A 7,893-nucleotide genomic window follows, 5' to 3' on the forward strand; every position below is an offset into this window, starting at 1 on the left:
TAATAATAATAATATAAAGAAATGACAGCGGAAAATATAATAGTTTCTTTTCAAATATTTATTTGAAAAAATATTTGGAACACAAAAATTTTATCAATAAAGTTTATAACCTCAGGGAATTTTTTTTTCCTGTTGTATTTTTACCCTTGTATTTTATAGTGTGAGGCTGTTCTTTACAAATGATAGCAACAGTGACACATGAATATTCCACCATGCACCATCCTAGTTGGTGTTCTATTGCCATTGACCTGAGACACAGAAACTGCTCCATTAACATGTTGGTGACTGCTGAAATCTGACACCTTATGCAGGGGTGTCATACTGGTTCCAGAAAGGGCTGTGTGGCTGCAGGTTTTCATTCCAACCAAGCAGTAGCAGACCAGACTCCACTCATCTCATCAAGTCTTCAGGTTCAGACTGGACTCACTTGATGAAATGAGTGATCTGGTGTTCTCCTGCTTGGTTGGAATGAAAACCTGCAGCTGCACGGCCCTTTCTGGAACCAGTATGACACCAGTGCCTTAGGGTCACACCATGTTCAAACTGGAAAAAAAAAAATCTAAACAATGTATGAAATGTTAAATGCTGTTCTGAACTCTCAAACACCAACATACATTTTGGTCAGTCGTTCACCTCAACAAATTGAACAGGGACAGAGCTCTAGCAATACAAATGCATCCAGACAAATTTGAAATTAAGGACGAAAACTGGGTGATCTGGATATTGGAAAGAATGTAAAGATTGTGCTCACACTAAATTTTTACACCGATAATGCCAAAACTCTCATACTGCAGCTGAACGTGCTTGCTTATATGAATGCCACTGTATTTTCTCTAACACTGTGTGTGTGTGTGTGTGTGTGTGTGTGTGTGTGTGTGTGTGTGTGTGTGTGTGTGTGTGTGTGTGTGTGTGTGAGCGTGTGCGTGCATGTGACAGTATGTGTGCATGTGTAGATCAGACAAAGTCCCACTTGAAGTCACTGATCCTCTTGATGAGTGTGCTGACATGCGGATTCACAGATGTTGACTTCTTCTGGACCATCTTCCCGCTCTTCTTGCTTTTCACCATCTCATGGCTTGCTTTTGTGCCCCTCTCCGGGTTGATGTCAATGCAGCTTCTGTAAAACAATATAGATAGACAAAAAAAGTTTTTCTTTATGGTTATATCTGTCTATGAATGTGGCATATCAAATAAGAGCATGTTCAGTACAATGTAGTATGTTGAACCACATTAAAAAGGAGATTCAGCCATAACATTATTACTAAAGGTAGTATTATAACTGTGGTTGCTATTCTTGTGTTAGAGCCTAAGCACCATTGGCTATCACTACCAGGTTATTGGAGTATGGTGTTGGGTGAAGAAAAGTCAATCAAGTTAAGCCCTGTGGAACAATAGATGTGAAAAAAGCTACCTCTGAATGAACTCCAATGTGGACGATGCCTCATGTTGGTACTGCAGGTTAAAGTTGTAGTAGGAGAAGAAGACCACTGCAAGGCCAAGAACAAAGGACATCCCTTCACATAGCACCTCTTTCTCTATGCTCAGCATCCATCGTTGGTTTGCCTGTGCCATTTGACCTAAAAAAAAGACTACAAGTTAGAAACAATAATGCCTGCTGCACATGAGAGCTATCTACTGAGCTAAAAGTTATTTGAGACAGTTTGCTCAGCAGCTAGCTCGCTGCGCACCTGATTTTGGATGAGTTTTCTGCCTCACGAGGCCTTGAGGTTAAAATCAAACACGTTTGATATTTTTTGCCTCGCGAGGTGAAAAACTCACCATGTGTGGTGCCACCTGAGCTACTTGCTGAGGGCAGAAATTCAAGTGGCCATCAAAACACGTCCTTCACTCACATGATTCCAAGATGGCAGCCCCCTGTCATAAAGAAAGAAAAATGATTGAAACGGAGACAGAGATACTCCATCTCAGAGACAAAAAATATCAATTGTGTTTGATTTTCACCTCAAGGCCTCGTGAGGCAGAAAACTCATCCAAAATCAGGTGCGCGGCGAGCTAGCTGCTGAGCAAACGGTCTTGAATGACTTTTAGCTCAGCAGATAGCTCTCGTGTGCGGCAGGCATAAACAGAAATCACAAAAATAATGGAATCAGTCTCTTCTGATTATGTTTCTATGACAACATAAAACTTATTTAGTCAAGTATGAGCATAGCTAACAATAATTTATTCACATTCCAAGTCAGATACTGTACTTACCAGCCACAATCAAACGTGGTGTGTCAGGCAGCGTGGGTGTCATCTGCACAATTGCAGGTGTGGCAGACTCCTTAAAAAGGCACAAAATCAAAATGAGTATTTTGATTGGCATTGAAAGGACTAGATCTTTTACAACAATGGAAAGACGTTATATAGAGTAAGAAGAAAGTGTCTAACTATAATATTGTTAAAACAGACATTGAAACAAAGATAATCTTACATCAGTTTGGATGATGAGGGCATCCAGTGGCTCCTTGAAGTGTGCTTTGTTGTTACGGTTCTGACTGGCTTTGTTTGTAAGGCAGAGTCACAACATTGGCTGTGAAGAGGTCTCGAAAAAACAATCCACGCAAGACTCGTTTTGCTAGATGCATAAAAGAAAGAGGACTAACGTTAAATCCACTAGCAAAAACAACCAAAACAAAATGCTTACTGACACTTGCTAATTTAAGCTAAGTTTAGCACATTGCCCGTTTTGTGGCTCTTTTGATGATGAGAATAACACACAACATGCTTACTTAGACTCGCTGCGTTACTTATCCAACCCCATGGTTTTTTAATGTTGGTATAACTAAATTGAGATGAAATGCTAACACGTTTTAATTTTTGCTAATGTTAGCTTAAACAACATTTTTCAACAGTTCTGTGGTAGCACTGTTATAAACTGCAGATAACTCAAAGAGAGAAATCCTCAAATACCCTTTATAAATCAAGGGGGGAAGGTGAATAATGTTAACTCACTCTGTGGACAGTTTGGAGGACCTCAGGCAGCTCCAAGTATCTGTGCAGTTGGCTGAGCAGTTTTTCCTGTGACTGATGGTCTGGAGTTTCCAGTTTTCCCGCACTTTTCTTTCACCTTCCCATAATGCTTAGCTGTTTACAGTAACATTTACAGTAATCTTGTAATAAAAACAAACACTCTCTGAAATTACTGTAATCCATTTTTATCTCCCAGATTGCATTGCAGTTTACAGTATGATACTGTACGGCAGCAATACAGTAAAATACTGTTCACATTTAACTGTAAATTTACATCAAAGGTTTACAGTGTAATATTACAGATAAAACTGTATTATTACAGATAAAACTGTATTATTACAGATAAAACTGTAATATTACAGATAAAACTGTAATATTACAGATAAAACTGTAATATTACAGATAAAACTGTATTATTACAGATAAAACTGTAATATTACAGATAAAACTGTAATATTACAGATAAAACTGTAATATTACAGATAAAACTGTATTATTACAGATAAAACTGTAATATTACAGATAAAACTGTATTATTACAGATAAAACTGTAATATTACAGATAAAACTGTATTATTACAGATAAAACTGTAATATTACAGATAAAACTGTAATATTACAGATAAAACTGTAATATTACAGATAAAACTGTATTATTACAGATAAAACTGTAATATTACAGATAAAACTGTATTATTACAGATAAAACTGTAATATTACAGATAAAACTGTATTATTACAGATAAAACTGTATTATTACAGATAAAACTGTAATATTACAGATAAAACTGTAATATTACAGATAAAACTGTAATATTACAGATAAAACTGTATTATTACAGATAAAACTGTAATATTACAGATAAAACTGTATTATTACAGATAAAACTGTAATATTACAGATAAAACTGTATTATTACAGATAAAACTGTAATATTACAGATAAAACTGTAATATTACAGATAAAACTGTATTATTACAGATAAAACTGTAATATTACAGATAAAACTGTAATATTACAGATAAAACTGTATTATTACAGATAAAACTGTAATATTACAGATACAAACTGTACATAAAATTTGTTTGTGTAAATATTAGTGTTGTGTCTCATATACATGAAATTACAACCTGAACATACTGTCACACCAGGGGAAAAGTGACTCATGGTTCATGCTTTTATCTTCTCAATTTCTCAGGTAGCTGGTTGTTTAGAAACTTAGCAGAGATCAACTACTTCATGTCCCTGTAAATATCAATATGTACATGGTTCTATCTGTGTTAAATGATAAAAGCCTCTATTCATACGTTTTATCAAAGTAGTCTGCATAAATGTCATTTTGCATGTTTATGTCTAAATATCTCTTATTTGTCTATATCAGGACAGAATTCGGAGTGACAGTCTTTCTTTAAGTTACATGTATTGTGAATGTCAGACACTATCTTATATTGTATACAGTGAACAGAACTGATCCTTGAAGTGTCAGATATAAGTGTGATCCATCTACCACTGACCTTTCCATTAAATACTGAAAGAATGAGGACACGATGCTGGAAGAATCAGATCTATCCAGCATCAGAAGGAAACAGTCATATTTTTAGCTGTGATGAAAAGGGCATCAAGTCCACCGTTGGACTAGTTTAAGAGGAAAAAGCTTATTTTTTAAAGAATATATTTTAAACTGCAGGAGAACCTGATGAACTTTGCTGGCTTTGTTTTCTCTGAGAAAAAAGGAATGCAGGAGTGGCCTGACCTGAGCAGCAGGGCAGCTTGGCTGCTGATGAAAATGTTTTCTTTTCCATCACCCATCTAATTTATTTGTGTATGTTTTAAGAGGGCCATGCTGATAAGACAGGAAGAAGACTGAACAGGGTCCCTGAGTAAGTAGAGGGGCAGCATGGGGGACTGGAACCGGGGCTCCAATCCAGACAGACACACTTGGGTGGACAACATGGCTTTAATGCTGCTGATGCCTGGCACTGAACCCAGTGTTCCTCTGGCTGACGGCTGGGAGAGCTGACACGCTGCAGATGAACAAAACCTGGGTTGTCTTTAAGCTCAAATATTAGCTATTATAGGTTCGGAGGATTAAAGCAAAGTAAAATAAGGCCTCTGAGGTCTTCTCAGAAATGATAACGCAGTTACTCCAACGATATCTTAGAGGACTACTTTATAAACCATGGATTCAAGGTATTTGCAACATGTTGTCTGCAGTGGAAGCAATAGTTTACTCTGTAGATGTAGACGTGGACATACAGTTTATTAATCTCTCGTCCACGCAGCCCTGCACTCAAGCCAATGAAAAGCAGGATGGTACAGCGGAGTATCAGGGCCACACAACAAAACATTTTTCACAGGCTTTGAGAATAAAGTCATAGTGTTCGGAGAAAATACTTGTAATATTACAATATTGAAATTACTTGTAAAATTACTACTTTTTTTTCTATAATATTACAAGTTTTTTTTCAGGTAAAATTATGCTTTTTTCCTGAAGTCTGTGAAAAATCTATTTTCTTAATGTGGCCCTGATACGCCATTGTAGTATAGAGATACATAAATTAGAAAACCCATCAACCAGGGATGGTTGCAATAAATACTTTGTATATCGCAAATTTTATAAAAAAAAAAAAAAAAAAAAGCAAAAACTTATGACAATGCTGCAGCGTTCTGAGCAGCAGTCACATGCAGCCTTAGATTCACAAACACTTTCATATTTAGGAAATATTTTTCTGTTTATGGATTCTTTAAAGAAAATGTCAACATTATAATGATCAGTCTTTCAAAGTAGAATTAGCTAGCTAGAATGTGTTACACGTTTCCTTTTGCTCAACATCCACAAACTGAGCAGAAAAAAATGAAAGTTTGATGCCAGAAATGTGGAAGCATCCACTTTTAAAGTATGGCTGAAAATATTGTGCAATCTGGCATATTTTATCACTCTCGCCCTACAATTTATACCAATGTGTCAAACAAAACTGCTTAAATAACAACTTTTATCAGTTGGCGCGTTGCTTTGACAAGCATGCTCATGGTAATGGCGTACAGGAGGTGGGTGATAAATGATTGTAGCTCCCACACGTCCATAAACACAACCTGACAGGGTGGCTTTCTGCTGCCTGCCCCGATTCTCTGAAACAGATCAGGGCCCGAAGACTGAAACGGAGAAAACGGAATATGTGAAAATACATAAATAAATCTTACACTGGTACAATATATTTCAATTAAAAAAAACTCACTGAATATGTACATATATGTATATATGTATACAGAAATATACATATATAAAACACAAATATGTCAAAGTAAACATAAAAATAAAAGATTGGATTAAAAAGACAAAAATAATAAAAAAAAAATTACAATAAAACTTCAATTATATTTTGTTTAAATGTTCAAATGTAACTTTTAGTTGCACAAGCCTGGTCTTATCATGATCACCTCTGCATGGGAGCATCGCTCCTCCGATGGAAGGAGTGTGTGTCCACAGCTGCATGAACAGCAAAGACAACTACTAATGCTACATGCATAAGGAGACAGAACTGATTTCCTTTTAAAAACTGGTTTATGTAAAGATGGAATAATTAAATTTTCTGTGATGTATTTTATTTTTTTCTCAACATCTTCAAAATAAATCATTCATTTATTTAAATGTATATATAACATGTACAGCAGGGGTGTCAGTCGTGCCACAGAAATACACCAGAGAACAAGACATGAAGCATAAATCTGTGTCGTGTAAACAAGCATAGCAAGAAGAAGAAGAGGGCAGAGAATAAAAAGGAGAAATTCATGTGGAATTTTGATGCTCAGATTTAGCTGTAAAAGCCACATCAGGCTCAGTAGCTTCAGCAGCACAAACACAACTCTATAACCCTGCATTGCTGTAGCTGATGGTGGGATTAGTGCGTGCAGGTAAAGGGAGAGGGGGAGTCATGGCGAGTCACATCAGGAAAGATGTGTATGGATTATAAACACCAAGGTGAAACAGTGGTTGCAGCAAAACGTAATGTAATAATCTCCATTAATGGAATCATTTAGACTACTGTAAATGTTAAAAAGACAATAATGTCATATCTAACCAATAATGTAAATTATAATTATTTTTGATGAGCAAACTGCACAAAAACTGCTGAAAAGATTTGATTCGTGAGAAATACTGTTTTTTTTATGTATACATGTATGTGGTATATATATATATATATGTATGTATGTATGTATGTATATATATATGTGGTGATAAGGATGTTGGCATGGGCTTGGTAACTGGGTAGGCTGTTGGGGTTTTTCTCAGGTAAATGACCCTATGGCTTGGTGGAGGTCACCACTTGATATACCTTTAGATCGTTAACTTTAATTAAATTAACTGTATGTCATCACTGCAGGACGGGAGCAGCAAAATATTTTCTTGATTTCAGCCTGACTTTTTCTTTTTTTTAACCCTTTGTTAGGAAAGCCTGACAATTCTCCTGGTAAATCTCATGCTTTATGTGCTCAGCTTTCAGCTCTGGTCTGAAATAATAAAAATGAGAAACGTTGGGGGTGGATGCAGGTTTCAGGGATGGGAACATCATGCATCAATTGCCTTGCATTGAGTGAAAAGTGAACCAGTCAGACTGACAATATCAAAGCCAAAAATGTTAACAATGGTATGATTTCCTCATGGTTTGATACTTATGTAATTTTGTATGTATCAGCCTGTGTGTAAAATAGTGGCAAAGACCATGATTATATTTTGACTTTTGCTTGATAAAATTTACACTGAACACTGATCTTGAACCACTTTATACATTTATAAAGGGAACTGTTACTAACTCATTCAAAGACACCAGACGTGCTGCTGTTCTTTGTCCAGGTATTGCACAGATAACTGCAAAGTAGCAGTAAAAACATGGAAAACCATTCAGTGACAGCAATGATCA

General features: G+C 36.1%; 1 long non-coding RNA gene across 1 annotated transcript; it reads right to left on the bottom strand.

The window, feature by feature from the left end:
* Positions 1–1,524: 1,524 nt before the first annotated feature.
* Positions 1,525–2,474, bottom strand: LOC121645382. Its single transcript, XR_006011413.1, has 3 exons — positions 2,435–2,474; positions 2,215–2,284; positions 1,525–1,577 (listed from the first exon to the last, which is right to left on the bottom strand). It is a non-coding gene; the product is annotated as an uncharacterized LOC121645382 (long non-coding RNA).
* Positions 2,475–7,893: the final 5,419 nt, after the last annotated feature.

Source organism: Melanotaenia boesemani, chromosome 9, assembly GCF_017639745.1.
Source record: "Melanotaenia boesemani isolate fMelBoe1 chromosome 9, fMelBoe1.pri, whole genome shotgun sequence".
Classification (NCBI taxonomy): Eukaryota; Metazoa; Chordata; class Actinopteri; order Atheriniformes; family Melanotaeniidae; genus Melanotaenia; species Melanotaenia boesemani.